The sequence below is a fragment of the Myotis yumanensis genome, unplaced genomic scaffold (genome assembly GCF_028538775.1).
Source record: "Myotis yumanensis isolate MYYU_CA2020_CCGP unplaced genomic scaffold, mMyoYum1.0.hap1 SCAF_12, whole genome shotgun sequence".
NCBI classification, from domain to species: domain Eukaryota; kingdom Metazoa; phylum Chordata; class Mammalia; order Chiroptera; family Vespertilionidae; genus Myotis; species Myotis yumanensis.
In genome coordinates, this window is record NW_027223763.1 from 54,683,857 (window position 1) to 54,697,231 (window position 13,375).

Here is a 13,375-nt window from a genome sequence, read left to right on the forward strand (position 1 = left end):
GGAGGCGGCGTCACTAACCCCCCAATCTACCCTACCCTGAGCGTCACTTGGGGTTGCATCACAACCTCTCGATCCGCCCTGCTCTGTGCATGACAGGGGGTGGTGCCCCAACTCCCAATCGGCCCTGCTCTGAGCCTGACCAGGGGCTGCACCTAGGGATTGGGCCTGCCCTTTGTCACCCGGGAGTGGGCCTAAGCCATTAGGTCGTTATCTCCCGAGGGGGCCCAGACCGTGAGCAGGCACAATTGGGGCTGAGGGATTCTCCCCTCACCCCCACGCCAGTGCACAAATATTTGTGCACTGGGCCTCTAGTAATACATATAAAAGTACTTTATCAATTAAGCAATGCACATATGGGCGGGGGGGGAGGGGTGCACCTTATAAATATTATCATTGACCATTTGATTTCATTTACTAATTCTTGAGGGTTTCACAGTCTATTATCCCAATGGTCTCCCAAAAAGGGACCCCTGTGTAATGCCTATGTGTCTACCTTCATTACATTTAACTCACTCCCCTGGTTCCCAGGTTCAAGATATTATCACAGCGAGGAAGACGACAGGGAGCTGTTTTCTTTCCTTAGAAGGTGACTAGTCTTTCGCCATTTTTCCTGGTCTCTCTATAGTATGTTCTGTGCAATTCCAGGGATTCAGTGGAGCCTTCCCTAGTCATGGGAAATGTTGCCATAGGAAGGGGAATGTGAGTGAATGCTTGGGATGAGTGCAACTGAGTGCAATATGAAGTCATAGATGTGGAGTAAGAAGGGGCAGCAGGCTTCAGGTGGCCCCACCCTCACCAGGACCTCCTTTCCTTGTTCTGGTCCTGGCTGCATCTTTTCCCCTCCTGTCTCCTGCAGCACCCTGGGACAAAATTATGACATCACCCGCTTTCGTCGACTTTTATGTCCAGACTCCTCCTGTGAGGTGTGTAACAGTGCAGCCACTGAAATCCAGGGGCTTTTCTTAAAGGCTTTGGAAGCTTCTACTCCATCTGTGTCTCCTGTGGCTTCCACAGCTCCTGTGGCAGCTTCTGTGACTGAGCCATCATTCAATCAGTCCTCTGCTTTCTCAGGAGTCCCTCCAGGAGAACTCATATCACCTCCACTACCTGGACCTTCCCAACCATCTCCCTCCATTCTCCCCTCTAACTCAATGACAACCTTGGGTAATTTTCTGTCACCCTCACCACCGGGTCAAACTCTGCCTCCAGGGCCAGTTCACCATTCCTCACCTGAACCCAAAGTCTTGTGCTCTTAGACTTTGACATAATATGATTTACATCACGGGTTTCTTGCCCTCCGTTCTACAAAGACCTCTTTTGGGGCAGACCCTGAAGCCAAACTTGTAAATCCAGGTCATCTCTTAGTTCTCGGCCCTGATGAGCATGACTCAGCACATTAGTACATATATCCTAAGACCTGGGAAGACCACTTAAAGAAAAAACTTGCCCAGCTATTCTGGGGTCTTCCCACTCTGCACAGGGAGTCCTTGTCCTCCGCTGTCCATGCCTCGGGTGAATATTCAATCTTCTTCAATAGCATCGCAAATTCCTTCACAGACCAAGAATCCCCAGGACTTGCTTATGTACAATCTCCATCCTTGGCAGAGGTCCAACCTCAACCCTTGCCTCAAACCCTGCCTCAGTCCCAGCACTTACATCTCACTCAGATCGAAACCCAGGCCCACCTTCAATCCCCATTCCCAATCCTACCATCCAGTCCCATTACCAGAATAAGGTCTGTGAAATGAATGTCCAGAAAGTACATGTGAGCAAAACGGTTGAGAAAATCAGTGAAAGCCAGCTTCCTGAAACTGTGCATAGTTCACAGCACTCAACCAATCAGGTCTCTTCTATCAAATTCCACACCGAATTAGAGCAAAGAAGTTTGCCATAATCAGTGGGTGGGGACTATCCCCTGAACACATCCCAGGAGCTTCCCTCACTTGAGTGTGGTGCACAACAGATGCAGAAACCCCACATTACCAAGTTTCAGATGGGGATGTTGGCTGTCCTTGCCCACCAAAGTCCTTGAATCCAAAGAGTACTTCACATCGAAAGATACTTCATCTCATTCCTTGAGCGATTCCAACTCTTCCTCCTCAACCAAACTGATCTCTGAGACCAACACCAAATCTGGGGCCTTCATGCCCCTGAGAGGAAGCTGTGAGTCCCTTCTTGGGTACAAAGTGGGAACAGAAAATGCAGCTGACGACCTGAATTTTCCTCTCCTTGACAACTCACTTGAGGGCAAGAAAAGACATAAACCCGCTGATATCCAAGGCAGGCTTGCCGAGGAAATCCGAAAAATTTGAAAGCCAAACTGCCTCTTACAAACACCATTAGTGGCAAAAAAAAAGTCAGATACATTCTCTGATAGCCAACATTGCAGCCCCGAAGCTGCCTGCCAAGGCGAGCAGGGACAAAAATTAACACTGTGAATTGGAATGACAGAGCAGAAAGACGACAGGGCACAAATAGGGAGAAATCAGAACCTGCTTCCAGGCCAGCATGTCTAGGGAGATAGTCAGGGCTGAGAGGCTCAAAGCTCTTCACCCCAAAACTAGTGACGTCTGACAACCAGCAAGCCAAGAATCTCCCAAAGGATCAACAGAGAACTACTGTGACCATTGAAAATCCACCATCAAAATTATCAGTTCAAGGTCCCTTATCAGAGCACAAGTGATGGCTGGGTTAATGCTAATGTTGGGAAATAAGTATAGCCAGGCCCAAGGCCAACACCGGACATGTCCAGTGACTCAGACAGCTTGACTACCAAAGCCCCCCTGACTCCTGATAAGTGTGTGCCCCAGTGTGGACATGGAGGTTCAACCAGGTGCTGCATGTCCAATTGGAGGACAGCGGAGTCAGTATGGAGAAGCAGCAGGAACCATGGCTTCCTAAGCAGGCATTAAGGTCCTGCCAGGTTCAGAATTCCCCACCAGCTGTAAAGAAAGATATCGTGTGCCCTCCCCCAGAGCCTACAGGCCCCAAGTGTGAGGAGCTTGGTGCAGGAGATGCACAGCTGAGAATTTCCCAACCTGGAGGGAAGAAACTTCTGTCTCAGGACACTGCATTAGAGGACGTGCTTGGGAGCAAGTCTTTCCACAGCCTAACACAGACGGCTCCTCCTGATAGCCTTTTGCTAAATAGAATGAAGAGCCTTTTTCAAAGGCTTTGTCCTCAATCAAATGTAAAATGCAAGAACCACCCAGGAAATGGGAAGGCACATGTCATCTGCACAGAGTAGAGGCCCACTTAAAAGCAGAGCTCCCTGTACTGGAATTACCCAAGTTTATAGAAAGTCATGTCAGACATGGGGAAGTTCTCAGAAGAGAAACTGGGGCGCTGGCCTGCAGTAGTTACCACCTGCCCCCAAGAGCCCCTTCCCTCCGCAGTGCAGTCGGGGAAGCCTGTGCAGAAGGGAGCAGTGCAGGCCCAGGCAGAGCCAGTGGCAGAGGCGTCATTTCCACCGCAGGGCTCCGCCCCCCCCCCCCCCCCCCCCCCCCCCCCCCCCCCCCGCCTATGACGTGACAAATGCCGTGTCTGGCCGCCACACAGCTATCTTGGCTGGCCAGGGCTCTACCAATATGAGACATACCAGAAACGAGGACAGACCCCATCTAAACATTGTGGCATCAAAGGGTCAGCAAATATCTCAGAAGCACCCTCAATCCGTGCCCCTCAGGGGGGACTCTGCCCCATCCAAGCACCAACTGCAGGCCCCAAGCTGCCAAGGGGCCCTCCTGCTGTTCTCACCACTGCTAGAGGCACTGCGTTCAGAGAGCAGCCTCCACGATTCAGACACACAATGCTTCTCTATAACTTCCAGGGGGGAAACCTTTCCCACCCCCAAGTAATTCCCCTCCTTGTGGGGAATACTGACTTGCCTAATAAATTGTTTCTGTAATAATAGTGATGTCTTCTCCGTGTCCTGAGTTGGGGGCAAGGGTTTCTCAGGGCTTGTGCTGAAGGAAAGAAAGGAGTAAGTTCAGCTCCTACTGATTGCTTCCTTTGGCTTCCAAAAGTGCCCATTCCCTGGAGCTCTTGTTGAGAACTAGATACCATGTGCCCTCCCCCTAAGCCCACTTCCTCCCTGATGAGGTTTGAGGAGATGGGCTCTGTCTCCTTCCTCATAGCTTAGCCTTATGGAACATGGATAGCAGCCCACACCTTTCCCCTTCAGGGAATGCTGTATGTCCTTCAAGCCAGCAGGGAGGACAGGCCTTCCACATCTGAAGAAGATCAAGGACGGGTATATTTTTCAGAAAGTGTTAGTGAAGAAGAGACAGTGGCTTAATCATTATTTAGAAGCCAGTGATCAGAGGATCCCACAGGTGGGTGAACCCTGAATAGGAGTGTTTGGGGGGTACTGTTTTTCCCCTGACAAATGTGCACACACACCCACCCTTTCTACAGTGGTCAAGAGGGAAGACAAATCCACCAGTACAGACTGAAACACAGAAATGTAATGAGCGTCCTCATGAGCATTTCAGGGAGCTTTTGCAGTAAACCTTGTGAATCCTGAGTGTAAATAGAAAAAACAAAACAAAACAAAAACCAAACAGAGCCCCCTTTCACTACCACACTAGCATCTTCTTGTCTAGAGTTATGCCATTGGCCATGCAATGTCTGAAGCTAGAGATCAGAGAAAAAATGCAGAACACAAAGGAACTAAAGGTGGAATGGGGCCCAAGGCAGGGGACGGGAAGAGGTGAGCAGGCCTCGGAGGGTTGTAACATCCATGTAGACAAGCAGCCGATAACGCAGCCTCCCAGTTCCTACACCATCTCATCTTGGGGTCCTTTACTGCCGCTCCAGTGCAGTCACTGCCACACTGCAGACCTTATTACCAGGAACAGCTCTGCCTCAGGTTTATTTTGGGCTCTCTGTTCTGTTCCATTGATCTATATGTCTGTTTCTATGCCAGTACCAGACTGTTTTATCTATAATGGCTTTGTGGTATAGTCTAATATCCAGTATTGTGCTCCCTCCAAGATTTAAAAGCAACCCAAGTGTCTATCAGTAGATGAGTGGATTAAAAAAGCTGTGGCACATTTACACAGTGGAATACTACTTGCTCATAAAAAACTAAGGAATCTTACTCTTTGCAACAACATAGATGGACTGGACAGTATTATGCTAAGTGAAATATGCGAGTCAGAGAAAGACAAGTACCATATGACTTCATTTATATGTGGAATCTAATGAACAAAATGAACTAACAAAATAAAAACAGACTAATTGATAGAGAACAAACTCAGAGCTCTCAGAGGGGAGGTGGGCTTGGGGGGGCTGGGAGAAAATGATGAAGGGATTAAAGAGAAAAAAACAACAAGCAACTCATAGACACGAGACAACAGTATGATGATGACCAGATGGAAAGGGTGGGAGATCAAGGAGGGTATAAGGGGGATAAATGGTGATGGAAGGAAAGTTAACTTGGGTTGGTCAACACACAATACAATACACAGATGATGTATTGTAGAATCGCACAGCTGAAACCTATATAATTTTATTAACCAGTGTCACCCCAATAAATTTTAAAAAATATATAGCTATTTCCTGGAACTTGTGCATAAATAAATAAATTTTGATTTTAAAAAAGAGTAAAAAATCTCTTAAAGTTACTCAGACTTATAAATTCTCAACTCACAGAAGGCATGTAAACACTTAGAATGCAATGAGCTTTGAGATAAGAAAGATTATGGTAATATTTTCTCTCAATCCCCCTATAAATTGAATCCAGAACATTACTCATACTACATTTTATGAGAGCACATTCAATAAAATGGATGTAATATTGTTTTTCTGCAAATATAAAATGTTACTATTCTTACTGTCCATTTGGGCCAATTATAGTTTTCAAATAAAATATGAACCACTCACAAAAATGAGAAAAATAATAGAAGAAATGAAAATAACATATGTAATAAAGAAACTGAAGTTCGAGAAAGACAAGGACTAAAACACTATTTACTCCCACGTTATTTAATATAACGTGAACATCTATAAACTTCTCTGGAAAATGCATCTGGAACCATTTCATGTTGGTGGGGAGATTGTGGATATTTATCCAGGGAGAGTGAAGGTCCAGCTGGTTAGGATAATGAGGCAGGAGTCATCAGATCTGTGTTCAAACTTTTAGAAGCTACCTGAGCAAGAGGAATTGGGCATTTCCATAGCATTCTAAGAAAATATTACTCAAACTTGAAGAATCCCCATGAAGACTGTTTAAAGTTCACATGTTTGGACGCCACCCCCAGAGAATCTGATCCTGAAGGTAGAACTGATTCCCCAGAATTATCATTTTCAGAAGTACCAAAAATAATTGTGATTAATATGGTTGATAAATGATACTCTAGAAAACCAGTGGGCAGAAACTCTGGGATTACTTCCATACATGAAAAGCAAACATTAACCAACAGTATATGACATCTGTTCCCCGTCAGAAATAAAGCTAGCCAACGAAACATATTTTTTTTCTTTCAGGATTTAACCCTTATTCATCTAGGTTAATCAGAATCTTGAATAGTTCCCAGAAAGATGAGGCCTACTAAACATGCATACTATCTCACTCATGTTTTTCTAATCTCTACAGCTTTTAAAGTGCTTTCAAACTAGCCTTTGCTGACTTGAAACTTTCTATCTTTTGAACTTGAATTCTCACATTTAGTTCACCATTCTCAATGAAATATTTTAGGGATCTTATTTTTTTAAGGAAGAAAATTTCCCAAATTTCCTATTTTGTTTATATACTGAGAGAGTAGCTAAATCATAGGGGCTCATTTCTCAGTCTGCTTGAGAACTAACCAGAGAGACCTGTTCACATGATCTGTACTAAACACTCTTGTCTCTAGTCATTTCACATAAACTGCCCTTGACCTCCAATGTTAACTGTCCAATGGCCCAATCTCAATCTTTTTTCCAACTAATCAGCAGTGGTGTTTGACACAGTTGGTCATTCATTCCTCCTTGAAACACTTTTTTCACCTGCCTTCTAGAACACACATTGCCCTGGTTTTACTCCAACCTGAATGGTCCCTTACTCTTTGGTCTCCTCTGGGGATTCCTTCTCATCTTACCATAATGCAATTGCCCAGGGCTCTGTCCTTAAAACTTAATTTGTCTCCATATACACCCTATCCTTCATGATCTCTTGCAAAAACTGAATGCTCCTTTCAAAATATATACAAAATTCAAACACTTCTCACTGTGTTCACTGCTATCGCCCTTGTCTGTGACCTCTTACCTGGATTATTGCAAAAACCTTCTTACTGGTTTTGCTGATTTTACCATTTCCATTCACAGTCTATTCTCAACAAAGCAGGTAGAGATCACTTTAAAAGATACATCAGATCATGTCACTCCTCTAACTTAAAACTTTCCTCAACTAAGGACAAAGATTTTACTGTGGCCTACAAGGCCACATAAGCTCTAGCTTTTCATGAAAACCCTGACCTCATTCCCACTACTTATGACCTCATTTGCTCCACCCCAGCTATACTGACCTTGCTGTTTGTGGTACCAAGCACACACACCATAGAGTATTTGGAATATTCTTACCACCGTTTGGAGCCTTCCTCCAGTAGATATGCACACAGTTATATGCACACCTTTGCCTCCTATAGGTATCTGCCACCTTCTCAATGAGGTCTTTCCTAGCCACTCATAATTGCAATCCCCCATTCTCTGTTTCACTTTTTCTCCATGTTGTTTATCACAACCTGCACCATTTCCACTAAGTATTTTATCAATTATTGCATTGCATATCATCCTCATTAGGATGTAATTTTCATGAGGGCAGGGACTTCTACCTGTGTTGTATCTCAGCATCTAGGAGTTCAACAAGTAATTGTTGAATAAAAGAACAAAGGAAAAAATTGAATTTTGAATAGGTAAAAATTATGGATTAAAGTATTTCTGCATATGTATCCAAAACTTCTCAAAAGCACAATCACTACAACTGTGTTTGGTGATGGATTATTGCAGATCCATTAATTTTGTACACTGTTGGACAGGATAGTTAAGAACATAGAGAAATGAGAAAATATTACCTTTAAAGACCTTTGCATGGTTAAAATCTATCCCATCTATAAATAAAGATCTCCAGAAAACACATTTTGGTAGAGTATTACGACCTCCCACTCTGCATATATCATGTGTTTTTTCCCCTTCTTCTTCCCCAGCAGATATGTGAGCTGAACACATGATCTCTTAGCTAAAGACCCCAGTCTGAGGTTCCCAATGTCCTTTCCATTTAAATATTACACATGGTGTAAGGTCTTGAAAACAAGATGAGAGAGCGATGTAAGTTAATATAATGGTCCTTAAAAGAAATGGACATAGGCATACATTCTCTTTTCCGTGTTCCAAGGGCCAGAATAAAGATGTGTATTAAGCCCTCTGATTCTCCACTTTTGGCTGAAGATAACACCTTGGGAGAGCACCACTGTAAGAGAGAAGGAGGTGCCTCACCAACTCCATTGTCACCAAAGATGCTGCACTGAAGGAGAGAAAAATGAAGTAAATAAAACTCTCTCTGGTTTAAGCCAACTTTTTAAAGCAGTCTACACTGAATTCTAAGTAATATATTAAAACTAATCCTTACAACTCTAAAAGAAATAAAAGTCCCAATATTGAAGTTTGGGGAAATAGGGATTGACTTAGAGGTGCAGGGTAGAAATCAATGTCAACTGGAATTAGAAACTTAAAAAACATATAACTTTTATTAACTATTTACTAAATATATACCATGTGCTGGAATTATATGCACATATATCACTTAATCACTACAATTACTTCCAACGGTAGGCGCCATTATATGTGCTTTATAGGTGGAACTCATAGGATTCAAGATGTTTAGATTTTTAAAGGAAACACAGCAAGTAAGTGCTAAGACTAAGAGCCCAGTTTCGTATTTCCCAAAATGTACATTCCCACTCTCTGGTCTTTAGATTGATACACACTGTCCCTCCAGAGAGCTTTGAGAAGTTCAAGGGAAGTAGATGATTGACCACTTGAAAAATATATCTTCACTCTTCCTGCTCCAGAATGGAGTTCTGCAGAAGCCATGTCATTCAAAACCCTGAGCAGTAGATGGAATAACTATTAAGTTGAATCCTAATCCACTATTTCAACTTGGATTTCCACAGTAAGATATTCAACCAGAACCTGAACCTGTTGGTGTCGTTCTTGCTGTAAGATAATTTCAGTAACAGGCTGCCTAAATGAGCTACAAGAGCATTGGCAATGAGTAGAATTTGGTTACCCCAGACATCATCCCCACTCATCTGAGAAGTCTGGAGTCAAAAGCAAAATCCAAATCCAAAAAACACATACAGGGTTAGATTCAATAATTCCACAGATATGGTTACAAAGTGGATTCAAAATTCTAATGGCTTCTGTTTTTCTTAGCTGGGCTGAAGGGAATTTATTCAAAAAGTTTAACCAAAATGGCCAAGAATACTAAACTTACAGTCCCAAGGCTTTTACATGTATGTGTGTGTACACACATATATAACCTGGGGAATTCCTAGCATCCAAGTAAACTACAATTGAACAGGCTGAAATTCACTCTAGCTAACTATCAGTACCCAGTGTGCCCAGGTGCCTTTCCAGTGGTTCCCAAACTTATTTGGCCTACCACCCCCTTTCCAGAAAAAATATTACTTAGCCCCTGGAAATTAATTTTTTTTAATTTTAATAGCAGTTACTCATCGCCCCCAAATGTACCTGTGGCCATCACCACCCCCCTGGATCGCTGCAGCGCCCACCGGGGGGTGGTAGCACCCACTTTGGGAATCACTGCTTTAGACTTCAGAGACAATTTGAATACTCAGGTCATGTATCTCTTCTTTTAATTGAGTTTATTGGGGTAACATTGGCTAGTAAAATATATATAGGTTTCAGGTGTACAATTCTATAACACATTATCTGTACATTGTATAGTGTGGTCACTACCCAAAGTCAAGTCTCCTTCCAGCACCATTTATCCTGCCTTTACTCTCTTTTACCTTCCCCAGCCCCTTTCCCACTGGTAGCCACCATTCTATTGTCTGTGTCTATGACATTTCCCCCCCCTTATCCCTTCATCTTTTTCACCCAGCCCCCCAAACTCCCTCCTTCCTAACAGCTGTTGGTCTGTTGTCTGTTATCTATTTTTCTATTTTGTTAGTTCATTTTGTTCATTAGATTCCACATATAAGTGAAATCATATGGTACTTGTCTTCCTCTGACTGGCTTATTTCACTTAGCATAATACTCTCCAGGTCCATCCATGCTGTCACAAAAGGTAAGATTTCCCTACTTTTCACAGCCAAGTAATATTCCATTTGTAAATGTACCACAGCTGTTTTATCCACTTATCTACTAATGGGCACTTGGGCTGCTTCCAAATATTGGCTATTGTATATAATGGGGCAATGAATATAGGGGTGAGGACAGTTATTTATTGAATCTGGATGCTTTCCACATTGGTATGAGTTCAATCTCAGTCTGTGGAGAGTACTAATAGAGCACAAAAGACAGCTTTTTGTGTAGATGTACCAACCAACACCATGCTTTGACTTCCAGCTTAGAGTGGAGTTTGTGGTCTTAACAATAGGCTGTACAAAGTGAAAAAAAAAATGCATTTCTCTTTGAACTCTCTACTTGATCATTATGGCTGCTGCATTAAGGTAGGTATTTTCCTTCCAGACAATTTTTAGAAAATTATTACGCTTGATTTCTCTTCCCATCTCTTCTTTTCTCTCTCTCCACTTTCCCTCCAATCTTTACTTATATTTGCAAAGGCTTTTGGTTTCCTCCACATCATACTAAAACAAGGAAACATTTGGGGGGGGGAAGCTAAGGAGGTAATGTGCAAGAACAACAGACACTTAAGATTTTCTTCTTCTTCTCCTTCTCCTTCTCCTTCTTCTTCTTCTTAAATGATTCAATTATTTGCATCATCTTCCAAAAAACACATTTAGTATTTAGCCAGAGTCTGGAAAAGGTAACTTACTATTTTTATCCAATGCTGTCTCTCTCTTCATTCTATATTGGGCATCTCCTCCTAGGTGTTCATGATCGTCTGTTTGATATATATCAGACAAAAGTGTAGTAAATTACTTCCTGTCTAATTCATCATTTGAGCGATGCTATTACATGTGTCTAGAGCAACTAAAATTTGTTATTTGTTAGGGGAATTACAAAAATTCTCTGAGGATTATAAAGTATGTAAAAAGTTTCCAGAGTCACTTTGTCATTGGGAAATTTTGTTTTGACTTGCTTTTGATATGCATGTGTGTAGGAAGTGAGAAGCAATTTCATGTGTACAATCTCCAAGGTGAAAAAATGTTATAGAAGATGTATAAGATGGGTTAAACATTTAATAAGCATTTCCCTCATATCTTTCAATATATTTAAATTTCTTGATAAATTTACATTGAGGATTCTTTCTTAAATAAAAAGTACATTTGGGGAAAATGACCAGATAGAGCTTAAGAATTTAGGTATGTTACCATAGAGATGCAGTGTAGAACATGGGAAAGAATGTTCTACACTGGAGTTAAAAAGAATAGATACAAAGTGACTTGTAGATGCTATACTTCACATGGCAACTATTACTACTACTCGGTCTCTTATTTTATTTATTTTTAAAATATTTTTATTGATTTTTAGAGGAAGATGAAGTGGGAGGAAGAGAAAGAGAAACATCGATGTGAGAGTGAAACATCAATCCCTACCAGGGATTGAGCCCATAACCTGAGCATGTACCCTGATCAGTAATGGAACCTGCAACCCTTTGGTGTATGGGCTGACACCCAACCAACTAAGGCACACAGGCCAGGGCTAAGTCTCCTATTTTTAAATTTAGTTACACTCTATTTGGAACTCTGTTTCATTGAGTTATAGCCAAGTAACAAATTGCCCCCAAAATCGATGTCTTAAAACACCAATCACTTATTATTTCTTATAAATTTATGGGCGCGCTGTGGCTGGGCTCAGCTGATCTCAGCTGGACTTTTTCATGCACCTGCATTCAGCAGATAAGTTAGGTGAGTGGAAACTTGCATGGTCTTTGGTGGCCTCAATTCAGAATTGGCATGCCCTCATTTCTACTATATGGTTTAGCTCAAGGAAGTTATAGGCTGGCCTAGATTCAGGGTATGAAAATGGATCTCACCTGTAGCATGGATACAAGGAGCAGTGGAATACAGTGGTCATTTTTGCAATCAATCTACCAGTGCATCTCTAACATCAGACCCCAAAAATTATTTAAAAGTTGGTGAAATTTCATTGAGAGCTCTGCAGTTCAACTCCATTCTGTTCCCTTTCTTAAGCCTGGTCTTTTTTTTGCACGGAAAAAAAAAATGTTTCTGAAAATATATCACTATAATTTAGCCTTCATATATAATTTACAGTACTTTTTTTTTTTTTTTTTTTACCCAAATCTTCTGAAGTGTTCCATTTGTGAGTTTCTTGGGTAGTTGTTATCTATGTTGTAGCTGTTGATTGCCTGAATGTATCTGGATAACCAAAAATGTTTAGGTGAGAAAAGAAATTTCAGAACTTGAAGAAATATAGAGTACGGCATGGCCTTTACATGGAAATATGTGTTATCTTTTACCTAAGTTTACATTCTGTTCATCTTGTAGTTTAAGCTGATGTGAGTGAGTCCTCAATGCCTGGATCCACATAAGGACATAAGGTCACAGAGACATAGACCTCCTACAGTTCTCTTTATCATGCAAGGGGGTGAGGGCTGAACCCAGGGGCTCCGGAACCCTTCAAAACTATTGGAACTAAAGTAATTCCTTGGCTTCAAATTACTGACGTAAGGCCACTGCCTATGGCTGTGCACAGTGACCTTGCAATGGAGTCTTTCATGTCGTCTGCCTCTTCAGTGTTTACCAAACCATGTCGGGGAAGAAGGGAAAAATCCATATTTTGAACAAGAGGTCTTCTCTGCAGAAGTAAACCTCAAGTGTGCTGCCCGCTTCCAGGTGTCTGTAGATTTCTATAGGCAAAGACATCAAATTATGGTCACCCTCTGAACCAGCCAAGAAAGCACATTGGCAACACAGGAAATCTCACCCAACAGTTTCCTAAGGTCTCTCTTCACTAAGTGTCAGTTTCCCAAAAGAGATCTGAGAGTTTCCGCAACATCCATCACACTGACTGTAGGACCCTCAAACCATAGATGTATCTCTTTACTCATAAAAACACTGAATGAATATTTTCATAAGGCTGAATCTTACAGATGCTGTGTTATGACTGAAAGAATTCTTGTCAAATTATTCAGAGGCATTTTGTGAGATTCAGAAAGAGTGAAACTTCTGCCTGAAGATCAGTGAAGCACATCAAGATCTGACCCATCAGCAGTCAGTAAACT